Source organism: Periplaneta americana, chromosome 9 (assembly GCF_040183065.1).
Source record: "Periplaneta americana isolate PAMFEO1 chromosome 9, P.americana_PAMFEO1_priV1, whole genome shotgun sequence".
NCBI lineage: Eukaryota > Metazoa > Arthropoda > Insecta > Blattodea > Blattidae > Periplaneta > Periplaneta americana.
Genome location: NC_091125.1, coordinates 87,031,621 through 87,047,232, shown reverse-complemented (window position 1 = coordinate 87,047,232; position 15,612 = coordinate 87,031,621). Strand labels below are relative to the sequence as shown.

The 15,612-nt window shown below is 36.1% G+C and overlaps 2 protein-coding genes across 4 annotated transcripts in view; one reads left to right on the top strand and one right to left on the bottom strand.

Moving 5' to 3' along the window:
- The window catches only part of LOC138706197 (uncharacterized), a 120,096-nt gene extending 113,389 nt beyond the window's left edge, over window positions 1-6,707 (bottom strand). The window contains exon 1 of one of the 2 annotated variants that reach the window (XM_069835220.1): window positions 6,582-6,707. The gene's annotated coding sequence lies outside the window, so the exon portion shown is untranslated. The remainder of the gene's footprint in view (window positions 1-6,581) is intronic. The other variant, XM_069835221.1, reaches the window with a different exon arrangement.
- The window catches only part of LOC138706194 (multiple inositol polyphosphate phosphatase 1-like), a 111,186-nt gene that overhangs the window by 16,611 nt on the left and 78,963 nt on the right, over window positions 1-15,612 (top strand). The window lies entirely within an intron of this gene.

Genomic DNA, 15,612 nt, shown 5'->3' with positions numbered 1-15,612 from the left:
GGGTGTTCATTTCAAAGTGTGTCATGACGTCACTGTTGTTGAGTCACCGATTTGAAGCGAGTTTCACCTTATATGTCAGAGAAGTTGCCTATTATTCAAGGCGTTCAATCTGAACTTGAGAACATGTACGATATAACTTGAACGTCGTAGCAACAGATGGCGGTCTGTACGGTCTGTGTGCTACAACTGTGTTTTGCGCGGGCAAGTCGTACGCAGGGTATTTGTTATCGGTTGCGTACGGAAACATTTCATAACACAAATCAAATGCTCCGTGTCCATGTTGACTGTCGAAGTTAATGTCAACAAATACGTAAGTAATCGTCTTAACCTCTGCCCATATCCCGACAGTACGTGTTTCCAAACAGTTCACATTCCTGCCACTACCGGCGTTACCGTACGTATCGGTACGTACTCTTCAGAATGAACGCCGTACTTGCTAGGCAACTTCTCTGGCTCATAGGTAATACGCTTCTGCGGAAGTGTAGGAAGATTGAATTCTCTAGGCTCATCGGCTAGCCACATGACGGCATACAGCGAGCCATGACACACTTTGAACTGAACACTCAGTATATGCGTCTCATTATGTAGAATTTCCTTCAATGAAACACTACAGACCGGAATGAGTAACTACTGTCCTTCCAAGTGGTTATGTCGCAGGGTCGTCGAAATCACGTGGCAGTTAATTATACTTAACGGGGCTCTTTTCTTTAAATTATTTTAAACAGTTGTATAATATAACTTAGACTTCCAATTCATTACAGCAAATATTTTCAGGAAAGAGTCTAACAGTACAGCCACTAGCCTTTACAGAAGGGCCAGCAGAAATGAGTGGGGAAAAACCGGGATGCGACATAACCACTCGGACGGACAGTAGCTAACAGCGATTGAAGCTCACATTGTAGAAATGACATGAGCCGAGAGACGCCGTAAAAAGACGTGATATAGCGTGTTATATTCCAGGTGTATTTCCCTCCTTATCAATCAATCAATCAATCAATCAATCAATCAATCAATCAATCAATCAATCAATCAATCAATCAATCAATCAATCAATCAACCAATCAATCAATCAAATAATTTCATAAATAAATATGTCAACTAATAAATTAATAAAAGAATGAATCGAAGCTGAGATTAAGGGGTCGGCCTATTCCTTTATCAAGTCTACATGGTGATTATAGAACTTTTCGTACCCGTAAGCTCGCACTACCGATATTTCGTCACTATTTATCATACTGACAGTTGGTATCTTTTGTCATAGGCGGAATATGTACCAAACGACAATGTTTCTAAATAGGGTAAAGGTTGGTAATATTGTGATGCGAGTAATATTGTGATAGTTTCTTTGAGAATTTATTAGAATTTTACTGAGCGAGAGAAAGATCAGTTTTTTGCATCAACGTATTAAGGGATGTTCGTGGAGAAGCTGATGTACAAAACTGGCCCTTCTCTCGCTCAGTAAAATTGTAATAAATTCTCAAAAAGAACTATCACAATATTATTCGTATCACAATATTACTAGTCTTTATCATATATACTATTTACTCGTACAATAAAATTTCACTTAAATTACAATATAGGACAGAAATGTTGGTTGTACACAGTTTCAAATTAATTTTTATTGCTGTAATATATTTTCAGAAATAATTACAGTGACATCAAAAATTTCTTCCTTACATTTTTATTGTACCTTGTTTTTTTTTACTATACCATGCGAGCTTTGCTTAATGGTAAGTTTTAGTTGCCATGGTAATATTTTACACTGCATAGGTACAATCAGGACATAGTTAAAAATGCAAGGAAAAAGTTTTTGACTCACTTTACAATAATTGTGCTGTGGTGGTAGCAAAAATTTATACAAAAACAAATTTTAAAGAGTTCCGGCAAATTTATGTCCAAAAGCCCTTAAATATTGGGGGATATTAACCTCGTCTCGTCACGGTATTCCTGATACCGGGATGCAACACACTCCACACGCTTATCAACATCCTCGTACATTACAGGTGAATGCCCACTCTCCAATTTCTCCATATCCCTCTGTGCTACAGGAACATAAAACCCTTGTACAATAATATTATCTTCCCCCTCTAATGGTCGAAATAAAGCGTGGAACGCCACTCATAATTTAGGAGTGTAACTCAGTGATAAACAGGAAAATGTTACATAGGGATTGTACTCGTACAAGACATTCTTTGTGGCGAAATATCCGGAGTTCATTAAACTATAATAGGTTAGTTTATTTTCCTTCACCGTGACGAATGTCCCAGGTACACTTTCCCTGTGTGTGACGAACTGTCTCAGTGACATATTTCTTTTGTGTGACGAAATGTTCGTGGTACGAAAAGTTCGGCCCTCTTGGTGATTGTGCAATATTTCTCATGTCTATTAAGCGGCTAACCACACATTAAGTCCACACCTGTGGAGTAACGGTCAGCGCGTCTGGCCGCGAAACCAGGTGGCCCGGGTTCGAATCCCGGTCGGGACAAGTTACTTGGTTGAGGTTTTTTCCGGGGTTTTCCCTCAACCCAATACGAGCAAATGCTGGGTAACTTTCGGTGCTGGACCCCGGACTCATTTCACCGGCATTATCACCTTCATTTCATTCAGACGCTAAATAACCTAGATGTTGATACAGCGTCGTAAAATAACCCAATAAAATAAAAAACCACACATTAATTCTATGAGGGGTGTCGGGGCACTTAGTTCACGCAGAAGATAGTTAAATCTCATTGCTGTTGCACCGAATGCAATATGAGAAACATAGGAACGAATGTGGTGAGGAAGAAAACATGAAAAAGTATCAAAATCCTTCAATTACTCACAATAAATACATCTTCTGGTGAGCTAACATGGGAACCGTCCCAGGTCACGGTGCTTGAATTGAATGAAAATACATATTTAAGCTAAGTTTCGTTCGCTAATAAACGTGGTGATAGTCGTTCGTTTCACTTTTTCCTCGTTTACGAAATATATTGACTTTAAAATTAATGTTACTTATGCCGCTTCTTGCGCGCACTCTGATTCTCATAGTTCTGTGACACCTATCACAGCTTTCGTATTAATGCTCTAGTGTATCTTATTTTTTCTCTTGACTCACATTAATACAGTACTTTTATGAAATACAGATTCAATTTGAATTTAAAATATGTATTAACTTTGTGACTCGCCTTAAATATGACAATGTGGATTCGAAATGAAGTGGTCGGGACAAAGAGCCATTGAACAGTACAAACATTTTATGTAGACTGGTTTTTTGACATTTTTTTCTGTAGCACACACACTCACCGTTTCCAAAATACAACATTGCTGCAAGAACGTTATCAAACTTTCTCACATGTTTCTCCGTCACATATCCAAACCTCTGCCACGCGTATGTTAGCATGTCTTTGAGGACAGGTGAAAGAAACTGATGATACACAACATAATCCAATGTCATTATGAAGCCCCTATCGTGCAATGTGTCTGGAATGTTTTCACAGATAATTTTATGTCTGAAATACTTTTCTAGCCTTCGAATTACAATTTTATATTGTCTATAGAAATACACATCCACTGGTTACACAAATCTTGTAGTTTTTGGAAGGATAATTTGTGTTTTAATTGTCTTACCATGTAAAGTATTGTTTCCTTCATCAGTAAACATAGTGTAATCTATCTGACCACTCCAAAAGTGGTAGTGTGTCTTTCTTAACATCGGGAGAAATACATCTCTTAACCATATTCTCAAGTGATTTTTTGTCAGTTTACCGGAACTACTTACATTCGACCACGACATTAAATGGTTTTATCTTTGTTTACACGTTGTTTTACTTTACGTCAAATTTCCCCTTTCGGTTCTTGAAAGCATATGTACCAAGACTTCCAACTGCATACCTATGGATTGGACGGTGTACGAATGAGTGGAAGATGTCATGGATTGCACTACTACTGTGTTAATGTGAGTTAAGAAAAAAAAAATAGACTAGAGCATTAATGCGAGGGCTGTGATACGGTGTCGGGGAACTATGACGATCCGAGTGCGCGCAAGAAGCGGTATAAGTAGCAACGACTTTCAAGTCAATGTATTTCGTAAACGAGAAAAAAGCAAAACGAACGACTATCACCATGTTCCTTAACGAACGAAAATTAGCTTAAATATGCATTGTCATTAAATTCAAGCTACACGACCTGGGACGGTTCCCTAGTAAGTGTACCGTCACCCTAGGAATTCGTGTATATCGTCACTTCGAAGTATTCGAATTAAAACTCCGCTACTGCCATTTTATTAGCAAAAAAAAAAAAAAAAAAAAAAAAAACATAGTTGCTGCCTGAAAACGATATCTGATTTGTTTTGTGAGAAAGTTTTTTTTTTTTTTCTGTAACCTGAATAACGGTGAGCTACTCAATAATTCTTATGTCGTTCAAAGTTGTACCACATGCATTTAAGTAGAAGGGCCTGTGTGTGTACTGTAAGTGCAGATACGACTTATGAGTCATCTGCGATGCAGCTGTTTATCCTCGTAAAGCAATGCTACAGTCTGCATCCACAAGTCGATATCTAGGTACGTATCGGAAGCGATATTAGAAAGGGAAAACGTTTCTCTACATCCCAAATACGGGATAGTAAGTTGAGGATTAGCGAAGATTATGCGGAATAATTAGACTTAGCGAAGTTCAGTGGAGTAGAGTTAAGTGTAATTTATAGGAGGTTAGAAAAGTTGAGTGAAATTAAACGAAAGGAGAATTGTGTGAAGATTAAGAAATATTAGGAGAATTGAGTGAGACTACGCTAAGATTAACAGAACTCATCAATAGTTGGCAGAGATTAAAGGATATGTGAACGATGCTTTGAGAATTTTTAGTAGAGCTTAGAGAGTATATATTATTTTAATGTACCGAAGTACATATGATATGTTCATAGACATCTATGACGTAGTGCAGAGGGCGGTCACTAGAGGGAACCCAAGAGTTGGAACTTAATCAGAGACAATTCTGTCCGACGCCGGGGTGGTATCCGGTGTGGCTTAGTGGAATGTTATGGTTTATTTAACGACGCTCGCAACTGCAGAGGTTATATCAGCGTCGTCGGATGTGCCGGAATTTTGTCCCGCAGGAGTTCTTTTACATGCCAGTAAATCTACTGACATGAGCCTGTCGCATTTAAGCACATTTAAATGCCATCGACCTGGCCCGGGATCGAACCCGCAACCTTGGGCATAGAAGGCCAGCGCTATACCAACTTGCCAACCAGGGCGACAGCTTGGTGGATAAAGCATCAGCACGTAGAGCTGAAAACCCGGGTTCAAATCCCGGCGCCGGAGAGAATTTTTCTCCGTTCCATTACTCTTTCATCGTAGAGCTTAGAGAGGCTTAACTTAGCAAAGAATATAATGACCTACATGAGTGACATTTAGAGAAGACTAGGAGAATTATACGAGGCTTACAGAAGACTGCTATTAAGTCCGCAAGTGTCAGGAATTAATTAGAAATAGGTGATGTTTACAAGCTCATGATACATTAGTGAAGGTACGGTATAGGATATTAAGGTAAATCAGTGAGGCATGGAACATCAAAATAAATCTGAGAGTCTTAGCAGATTACGTATGAGAAACAATCGATGTTTGGAGAATTATGTGAAATAAACGACACTTAAGAGATTATGAGAAATCAATTAAGACTTAGAAGATTATATTTGCTTATTTAAGCATCTAATAAGAAATAAGCAAAGATTCAAGAACATCATGAGACATCAACAAAGATTTAAGAACGTAATGAGACATCGGAAAAGATTTAAGAAGATTATGAGACATCGGTAAGGACTTAAGATCATGAGACATAGGCGAGGGCTTAAGAAGATCATGATACATCGGCGAGAACTTAAAAAGATCATGATAGATCAGCGAGGGTTTAAAAAGATCATGTGACAACGGCGAGGGCTTAAAAGATCACGAGACATCAGCGAGATCTTAAGAAGGTGATGACTCATGAGACATCGGCGAGGACATAAGATTATGAGACATCGGCGAGGACCTAAGATCATAAGACATCAAAGAGGACTTAAGATCATGACACATTAGAAAGGTCTTAAGAAGATAATAAGATATCAGAGAGGGCTTAAGAATATCATGAGACATCACAGAAAACCTAAGAAGATTACGAGACAACAGCGAGGATTTAAGAAGATAATGAGACATCAGCGAGGACTTCGAAGAGTTTGAGACATCTGAAATCAATAAGACTTAGAAGATTATGAGACATCAACGAGGCTTAGAAGATTGTAAGAAATTAGCTGGCTTGCTTACAAGATTATGATAAATTAGGAGTCTTATGAAATTATAAGCGAGACTTGGGAGATCACGAGAAATGAGCGTACTTAGGAAATCATGGGAAATTAGCAGGCTTAGGAGATTATGAGAAATCACTCTCAGAACATTATGAGATATCAGCAGGCTTATGGGATAATGAGAAAGCTGTCACAGTTCGTGAAAATAAGAAAAAATAACATCAATAAAGCGTAATGAACATAAGGAGGGGTAAGTAGGCTCACTTGATTGAAATCCGTGACAGTATTAGAAGGGTACAATATGCGTGTGTGGACTCACCGTCGAAGTAGTGTAGGTGCGGCGCGCTTAGGATCTTGATCACTTTCCGACTTGAATGGAACTGACGACGTGCGCTGCTGACGCAAGGCGAGGCACAGCGGCGTCAAGTGACGCAATGTGGTGATTCACTTCACCTGTGTGACACAAGCAAGGGTGCAAACACCGCCATGCGTCTGACGTTTGTTTGCACATTCTTCAAGAGGATAACACAGCGCGCTGCGTTCTGTAGTCAGACCAATTGAATAAATTTAACGCAACTGCGAAATCAACAATGCAATTGCACGTTGATCTTAATCTTGTTCAGAGGGCTGCCGATGCTGATCTTGTACTTTATCTCTGCCGGTGACTGGCCGTTGGGTTTCCAATGGCTTATCTTGGTGAGGACCGTGAGCACTAATAAAGCTAAGCAAACGACACCTGGTTGGGTGGTTGGTTTGTTAGTAATATGCGTGTCGGAGCACTTGCACGAATTTTTTTTTAAACATACTAGTACAACCGTTGCTTCCTCTTTTGCTTCTCACCGTATACTATATACCAGTTTATTGGCTAATAGTTCCCTTCCTCATGCTTATTTTTCTTTCTTTCTTGATTTACTCGTCAAAGGTCGCTAAGTTGTCGCGATGTGCAATTCCCTAAAATATGATAAAGTACCGGTAACCCCAACTCAGCATGAGCAGCCATTTTGGACCCAACCGCACACAACTGTAGCAATACTCGGATATAAAGAATTCGCCGCAGCTACTTTATAATCCTTTTTCGCTTAAAGTGAAAGTAAAATGTATACACTAGACTAGTAATACGCACTGGAATGCCATTTTTACTTACGTAATTGCTACATTTATTAAGACTATTATACTCTTACTACGTCATACTAGACCTACTTTTGACCAATAAAACGGTACGAAAGGACGTGTTTCAACCAATCATGGCTGTTTATCGCTACAATTTTATCACTTCCCTAACATTTGTTTATTTTTGTCACTTCCCTAGCATTTGTTTGTTTTTATCACTTCCTTAGCATTTGTTTCTTTGTTTGCGAACATTTCAAAATGCAAATTCTTTATGGTACTACAAAACATGCTTTGCGATCGTCATTTGTTCCCCGCATAGATAGTTAACTGAAAATGGTAGCTCTGTTCAAACGTTTTGGTGAAGCTAATATTAGTGAAATAGAATTTTAGTAAGTCAATTAATACCTATTTTATTCCATTAGAGTAGGTACTTTACTTCTTCTAATCTTTACATTACTTTCTTCTGTTTTATCACTTCCCTACCGCTTGTTTCTTAGTACGCCAACATATAAAACTGCAAATTCTTTACGGTACTATAAAAGATGCCTTGTGATCGTCATTTGTTTACCGCATAGAGAGTTAACTGAAAATTGCGTCTCCGGTCAAACATTTTGGTGAAGCTAACATTAGTAAAATAGAATTTTAGTAAGTCAATTAGTATTTTATTGTATTAAAGTAATTTATTCCTTCTAATCTTTATATATTTTCTTCTAGTCGTGTAATAGTCAATTAAATCCCACTCGATTTTTGATTTTCTCTAGATTAATCAAAATATCTAGTGAGATTACTGTTGATAAAACTAGGAAATATAATTGTCCGTCTACTTCGATTATTTTTTTATATTACGGGTTACATTAAAATACAAAGTAAAAAGTAATTTTGCAACAAATGCAGTTAATTAGTATTACCATACTATAACGTAGGACTATTATAATTTGATTGCATTTATCTTTTGAAATGTATAAATCAAACCATAGCTACTAAATAATGATACATAAGCCAATATTAAATTCCTTGACTGCAATACCTCACAAAATTTCACTGCATTTCCCATATCTAAATTTTAGTTTCCGCATTTTACTGTGGCTTTCATTTGGACTAAATGATTATAAAGAATATGTAATTTTGTTTTTAAAAGACACCAGAATTTTCTTTAAAATAAGTACTTATACAGGATGGAAGTGAAATAACCTGCAGATTTTCAGAACATATAGCTGAAGTTGTATGTAACAAAAAAGTGTCATACCATATTGGTGGAAAATTCATAGTTTTCTCAGGATTTTTTTTTTTTTTTTTTTTTTTTTTCCCCCAAATGTTTAACTCCCTCTTATTCAGTAACTATCGTGAGTAGGATCATGATTTTTGTTCATATCGATAGAAAATCTAACAAAGAATCATTCATTCCTCTGGCGATTTTCCATAGCATGGATAGTTTTTATATAAATTTAATTTAAAAACCATTAATTTTAAGCCATTGAAGGTTGCGATGCAACGTTATAGTCAGAGAAGTACAGGCTTACCTAGGAAGACAGACTGCGATATTGCCAGATTGCTGAAACTTCCAACTTCATTTTCTAATTAACCGTGCATTTAATCACAAAACGTAATATAGGTTTTCTATTCATTTAAGTGTACCCTATCGTCCCTTTCTTCGGGGTTATTTCACTTTCACTCTGTACAGTACTATTGCAAGCTGGAAAATTGACAATTTCTTTCCCTCGTGAATGCATTTTTTTATTTTGCTATTTATTTACATTAAAAAGATACATTAAGAAACTATTACATACATAAAACAGAAATACAAATTAAGGATTTTACCCCCGTTTGAGCAAACGCTCGTAGTCGGGAGTAAACTAACCTGTAGATAAGCAGAAAGAAGAAGTCAAAATAAATTAATATAAGCAATAAAATAACACGGATTAGAAAAACAAGAGCCCATATGATAAAGAACAATCACAATTGAAAATGTTTATAACCAATATTCACAAGTATAATAATATAAGACTAATATTTACCAATTAATTATCTAACCCTATGTTAAGTTCCCTTATTAATTTCTTTAATTTTTAGTTTAAATTTAATCATACTTATGTTAGCTAAAACAGGGTACTGAGAAATTAATTTGTTGTAAAGTTTTAAGCCATAGTTGAAGCCATGTTTCATACCAGCAGCCGTTGAACTTTGGATTCTATAAAATGAAATAATATGTTTCTTCTCGTAATATAATTATGCCAATATGTGTTGAAATTTTTCTTGTTCTCATAAAAGAAGGTTAATAATGTATATTTATATATCTGCTCCAATTGGAAAACGTTAAAATCCAAATAAAGATATTTAGTAGGGTAATCAATAGACTTTTTCAGACAAATTTTGATTATTTTCTTTTGTAGTAAATCCAGCGGCTTTCTTATGGATTTAGAAACACTGTCCCAACCAACAATGCCATAACGTAATACAGATTACACCAAGGATAAATAAATAAATAAATAAATAAATAAATAAATAAATAAATAAATAAATAAATAAATAAACGAATAAATGAATAAATAAATAAATAAATAAGTACATAAATAAATAAATAAATAAATAAATAAATTTTAAAATATTAATAGGGAGGTAAGAACGAAGTATAACAAATCTATATAGGCTATATAATTTTGCGTAGTTTATTACATAAAAATGCAATATGTATGTCCCATCTAAGGTGCTGGTCAATTAGTATTCCTAGATATTTAACTTTAGTAGGATTAGTTAAACATCGACAGTCACAATTTAGAGAAATTGTATAATTAGGACTGTGAATTTATCTGTAGTGTTTCTAATGATAGTCTAGGCTGGAGAATTATTACTTATTATCATGAAACTGAAGAATTATTACTCTTGTTTTTGTTATGAAACATTTGTTGCAAATGCTGGGTAACTGTCGGTGCTGGACCCCGGACTCGTTTCACCGGCATTATCACCTTCATATCATTCAGACACTAAATAACCTAGATGTTGATACAGCGTCGTAAAATAACCCAAGAAAATAAAAAAATTAATTTGTTGTAGCAGTTTTATAAGGTTAAAAGGTAATAAGACACGTACCCTCTCTTAGAATGTACAATGTGCAAACGATCATCCGTGAATTAAAAAAAAAAAAGAACAACTCGCCATTCTTTGGGCTAATTTACTTTCTGAACTTATGGGGAAACCGTGCAAGTAAAACAGAAGTTTCCAGATTTTGTGCTGAAAAATAATAGAGACAGAAATACCGGTACGCAATAAATATGGTAAGCAAATACAGACCCAGAAATAAAATTTGGGCGATTTGAATTTTCCAAGTTTCAGTTACAACATACTGCGCATGCTCAGTGCTTAGGTGACCAAAATTTTGTTGCAGAGTCTGTACATTTTTGTGCTTAGCATTAAGTATTATGTCAAAGAACACTGCAGTCGGGCTCATTTCGCACACTCCTACTGTACATTTCGGTGGTTTCCTTTCTTTCCTGGCCAAACGATGACTACTTTGTATGTTGATGGTAAAGCACTATATTAGTAATCTTTCCAGGTCCCGCCTGTTTCTCGTAATCTTCCCGGACACCTCTTATTTCTCGTAATTTTCCTAGTCCCGCTCATTCCTTGCAATCTCCATACGACACACTAATTTCTTGTAGTGTAAGTCCCTAATATTAATCATAATCTCCCTACAGTACGGCCCATGTATTGTAATGTTCCCGAAACCTGTTTATTTTTCGTAATCTTCCCGAGCTCCACTTATATTTTTCGTAACTTTTCTTACTTTCCTTACTTATTTCTGTAAACTTCACAAGTCCCGCTCATTTCTCGTAATATTCTCAAATGCCACTATATTCTCGTAATCTTCCCTATTCTCATTTGTAAATCTCCTTAGTTTCGGTTATTTCTTGTAATCCTCCTAAGCTCTGCTTGTTTCACGCAATTATTTCTCATAATCTTTCGAAGTCTCATGCTATTTCCTCAAAATCGTCATGATCCCCGTTTATTCCTCGTAATATTCCTGAGTCCAGCTTGCTTTCGCGTTTGGTTTTGCTTTTCGAACGCCGGACGCAGGACGGATGTTTGCACTTACAAAATGCTTACATTACCACATTGTTCGCCTGATGCTAAGATAGTCTAAGTCCGATAGATATTCGTGAATCCGATGCACACTGACGTTCAAAGATATCTGACCTACGATTTTATGATCGTGTAAACGAACTTTCCAACCACGGGAGAAGTCAGAACCAAAGATATAAAAAATTGACAAACTTTGAAAGAGTTCCGCTAGTTCTCAATAGGTGGCAACATTATTGGGGGGGGGTTAAAAAGTATCAGGAAAAATGATTATGTAGATTGAGCATAAATTATTCTCATAAATTGACAATATCACCAGTTTCCAGATAAATCGCGTGTTGTTTTACAATTAGTTGAGTGGGATGAAAAATTAAATTCTATAATGCAGGTATATTTATGCACGATTGGCAACACTGACTATTTTCTTCGCCCTCTATTCATAGAAGTAATAACTCAAGAAGCCACACTTACACCAACAAATTATCGATCACATTCGATTAGTAGGGTCGAATAACTTTGAACGTCAGTGTACCTGATAAGCAGGGCCAGGTTTTTTTGTTATTAGCTATAAACTCAAAATATAACGGATGGATGCAGCAAGAAGTATATGCACGATTTATTACAAATGTGACAGAATTATGGCTGTAATTTTTTCGCGAATTTTTGCGAAAATTGACCGTTTCTGTGAAAATCTTCATTTTTACGATAAAAACAAAAAAAAAAAAAAAAAGTCACTTTTGTTAAAATTTATTTTTAAGAAATATACTCTATTTGAAGATGCTGGCTGCAAAGGAATGAGAAATCATTTGGAAAAGTACATTAATCCAAAATTCTATTATTCTCTTTTATGACCTGGAGGACCATCGATGACTGGAATTTCTTGATCGTTTAGAACATTCCGTTATGTAAATTAGCTAAGTGTGTATTCAATGTTAAATCTGGGCTCAATGTAATTGACACACTGGAAGCATTAAAAGCAAGAGGTGATGCGTTTAAAGAATGTGTTGATAAATGTATGTAGTCATTGTGGTTACCAGTTTCAAACGATTATTTTTTCACAGTACAATCTTGTAGTGTCAGATACGAGAAGTATGAAGGAGCAATATGTTGTCACTTGCTGTATGTTGATGTTTGATGAACGAAAATAAATGAGAGACAGCTTGTTTTGTCCCTACGACTTTGTTTTACACTCCACTTTTTGTAATATGTAACCGAGTAAGCCTGATTTTCAGGAAGTACAATTTATTATTTACTATTTTTAAGCTTTATTTTCCCATAAATGTTGCAAACATTATACCTTGTACAAAATCATTAATTGATTCAGTAACATTATGTGTAAGTATATGACATTAAAATTATCACAACATTTTCACGAAATTACTGCCATATTTTTTAATCATAAACGCGGTTTGCGGGCCTTTCGTCCACTGTCTTTTGTCTACAATTTGTTTCGTCCATTATCTTTCGTCCACTTACTTTCGTCCACGTTCTCTAGTCCACAACCGCTTGGTCCATACAATTTACGTCCATCCATACATTTTGTCCACACCTTTTATGTCCATAACCTTTCGTCCATTTTAGAATACATATTTGTGTTTTTAATCTACAATTACAGCACTGGAAACATGGTTAAAATATGTGTACGAAGCAGTCTTGAATGAGTAGGCCTACCGGTAACAGAGGATTAACAATGTCACCGAAGACAGCATAATAAATTAAAAAACTCATGGTTGTTCATTATCCCAGCATTTGGAAGTTTTTGGAAGTCTTGCTGGATGAACAGGAATCAAATGAGCAGGTGTTGGGAGGACACACGCGAGTCCGTGCACCATTAAGTCAGACATATGTATGTCAATAATCATGAACGCATCAGGGAAATGGTTAGGCCTACACGGTATGAAGACTACAAGAACGACGGCCGGCTGGAAACATATGAGAGGAATTTCATATTAGTTTAAAAATTAACCCTGCTGAAGTTCTTCAGGGAGAAGAAAATAATGACTAATCATGTTTATAATACAAACAGTATGTACATTCAACAACACATTTAAATTTAAATAAATTACTTTTTCACTAAATGAATTATGATGCTTCATGTCATTTATTTTTTTGCCATAATGGACGAAATAGTCAGTGGACGAAACATAATGGACGAAACATATAAAATGGACAAATTTGTAGTGGACGAAAAAAAGTGGACAAAACATAGTGGACCAAAAGCTCTACAACGATAAACGCGATATGTTATATATTTTTAAAGATTTTTTAAAATTAACACCAAAAAAAAAACAGTCCTGCTGATAAGACCTTGGACCAGAGCCTCAAGACCTACTTATATCGGAATCGGAAACCCGTGCTACCAGTATAGTACAAGACCTATACAGGGGCATCATTTTATTTTTACTAACATTTTTAATATTAACCTGGCTGTACCTTTAGAGAACCGGAAACACAGTTTGCTACCCCCCTCCACGACTGTAGTTCGATGATACTGGCGTAAAACACAAACAAATCACTTTACTAGGTATACGAGGGAAGAAAAGTAGTTCATCCATTTACGTAAACTAGGAAATATCGCGATTTTGAGTTCGATAATTTTCATTAGGTTTTTGTTTAATCAAAATACAGTACTGTATTAAGGATAAGTGTTTTTACTCACAAACTAAGTCATCCATGCTAACGTATTCATTATGCAGTGTATATTGTACTGTCTACAGCACATTAGCGTACAATATAGAGAAAGAAGTTAAATTGAAAAATAATCATAATATGAATATTTAAACACATTTTTTAAAATGGTGGCCGTTCATTTCGATACAGGCTTCACTTCTTTTATGCATATTATCGCACTATAGACTATTGCATCTAATTCCAATTGCCAGTTTCGTCCTTCGTACTAGTAACTCATGTTGAAATAATTCTGTACCTACTCTATAAAAGAGTACCTTACGTACTGTAAATTCAATCTTCACTTCTGCCCGACCCGCACAGATAAAATTACTCAGATATGCTATCTACTGTCCGTCCAAGTGGTTATGACGCAGGGTCGTAGAAGGGGGGGAAATCACGTAACAGTTATTACTTAACGAGGTCTTTTTATTTAAGTTATTTTAAACAGTTGTATAATATTAGGTAAACGTCCAAGTCCTAACATAAATTAATGTTTTCAGAAAAGAGCTAAGATAGCCCAGCTTTTACAGAGGGGCGAGCAGAAGCAGTGGGGGAAATCGGGATGCGACGTAGGCAAACGGACAGTACCTGTGCGAAAATATGATTCAATATAGAAAGCTCTTTCGTCACTGGAAAACGCGAACATATTTCTGGAACGTACTATACTCACTAACTCAGTGCTGTTTACCATATGCGGTCTTGGTTCTATGTGGAGGACAGTTGGAACTTCATTAGTAGAAGGGGTGGGAGTGAAGTACATTAAAAAACTCAGGTACAATAAAAATTGAAGTAAAAATAAAATGATGTTCCTGTATATCTTGTACCAGTACAATGTCAAGAGTATGAAGTTACTCCTTCTTGAGGAAGAGGGCAGCACAGCCTGCAAACTATTCAAAAGCAGAGTTCAAAAGCTGAGCTCAGCACCATCTTACAGCAGTTGAGGTAAGCACTGTATACCAATTCCACAGATGGTGCCACATTAAATCAGGGTGACCACCCTTGGCACTTTCGAACTAGTCTAGATCATAGAAGTATATTAGATACGGTACTATTATAGACATAGTGTTTTTATAAAATGTTAATGTTCTACTACGCACGCTGCACAATCTAGTACATTTTTATTTCCTTTAATTTAAATACTTATTTATATTCGCTTTAATTGCAAGGTAACATCGCGACTGTCAACTAATTCTCTGTCTGGAATGATAAATTGGTCAGTTCGCGAACCCCATAGTTATTGTCGCCTACCACCAATTCTTGGAGATGACGAAGATGACGAGCGCCAGATGAAATATAGTTTTGTAACGTGAAGTCAGACGAAATCAAGTCATGGGCATTTTGGTAAATTAAATTTCTGGTGTTGGCGCTTTTGTTATACAGTGATTGGCACATATGTAATACGTCTACTGTTCTTTCCAATGGCGCTTAAGTTATGCCATCTATCCCCCCAAAAATTGGCGCTTATGATCACCAGCCTTGTGGATAGAAGAGTCTTT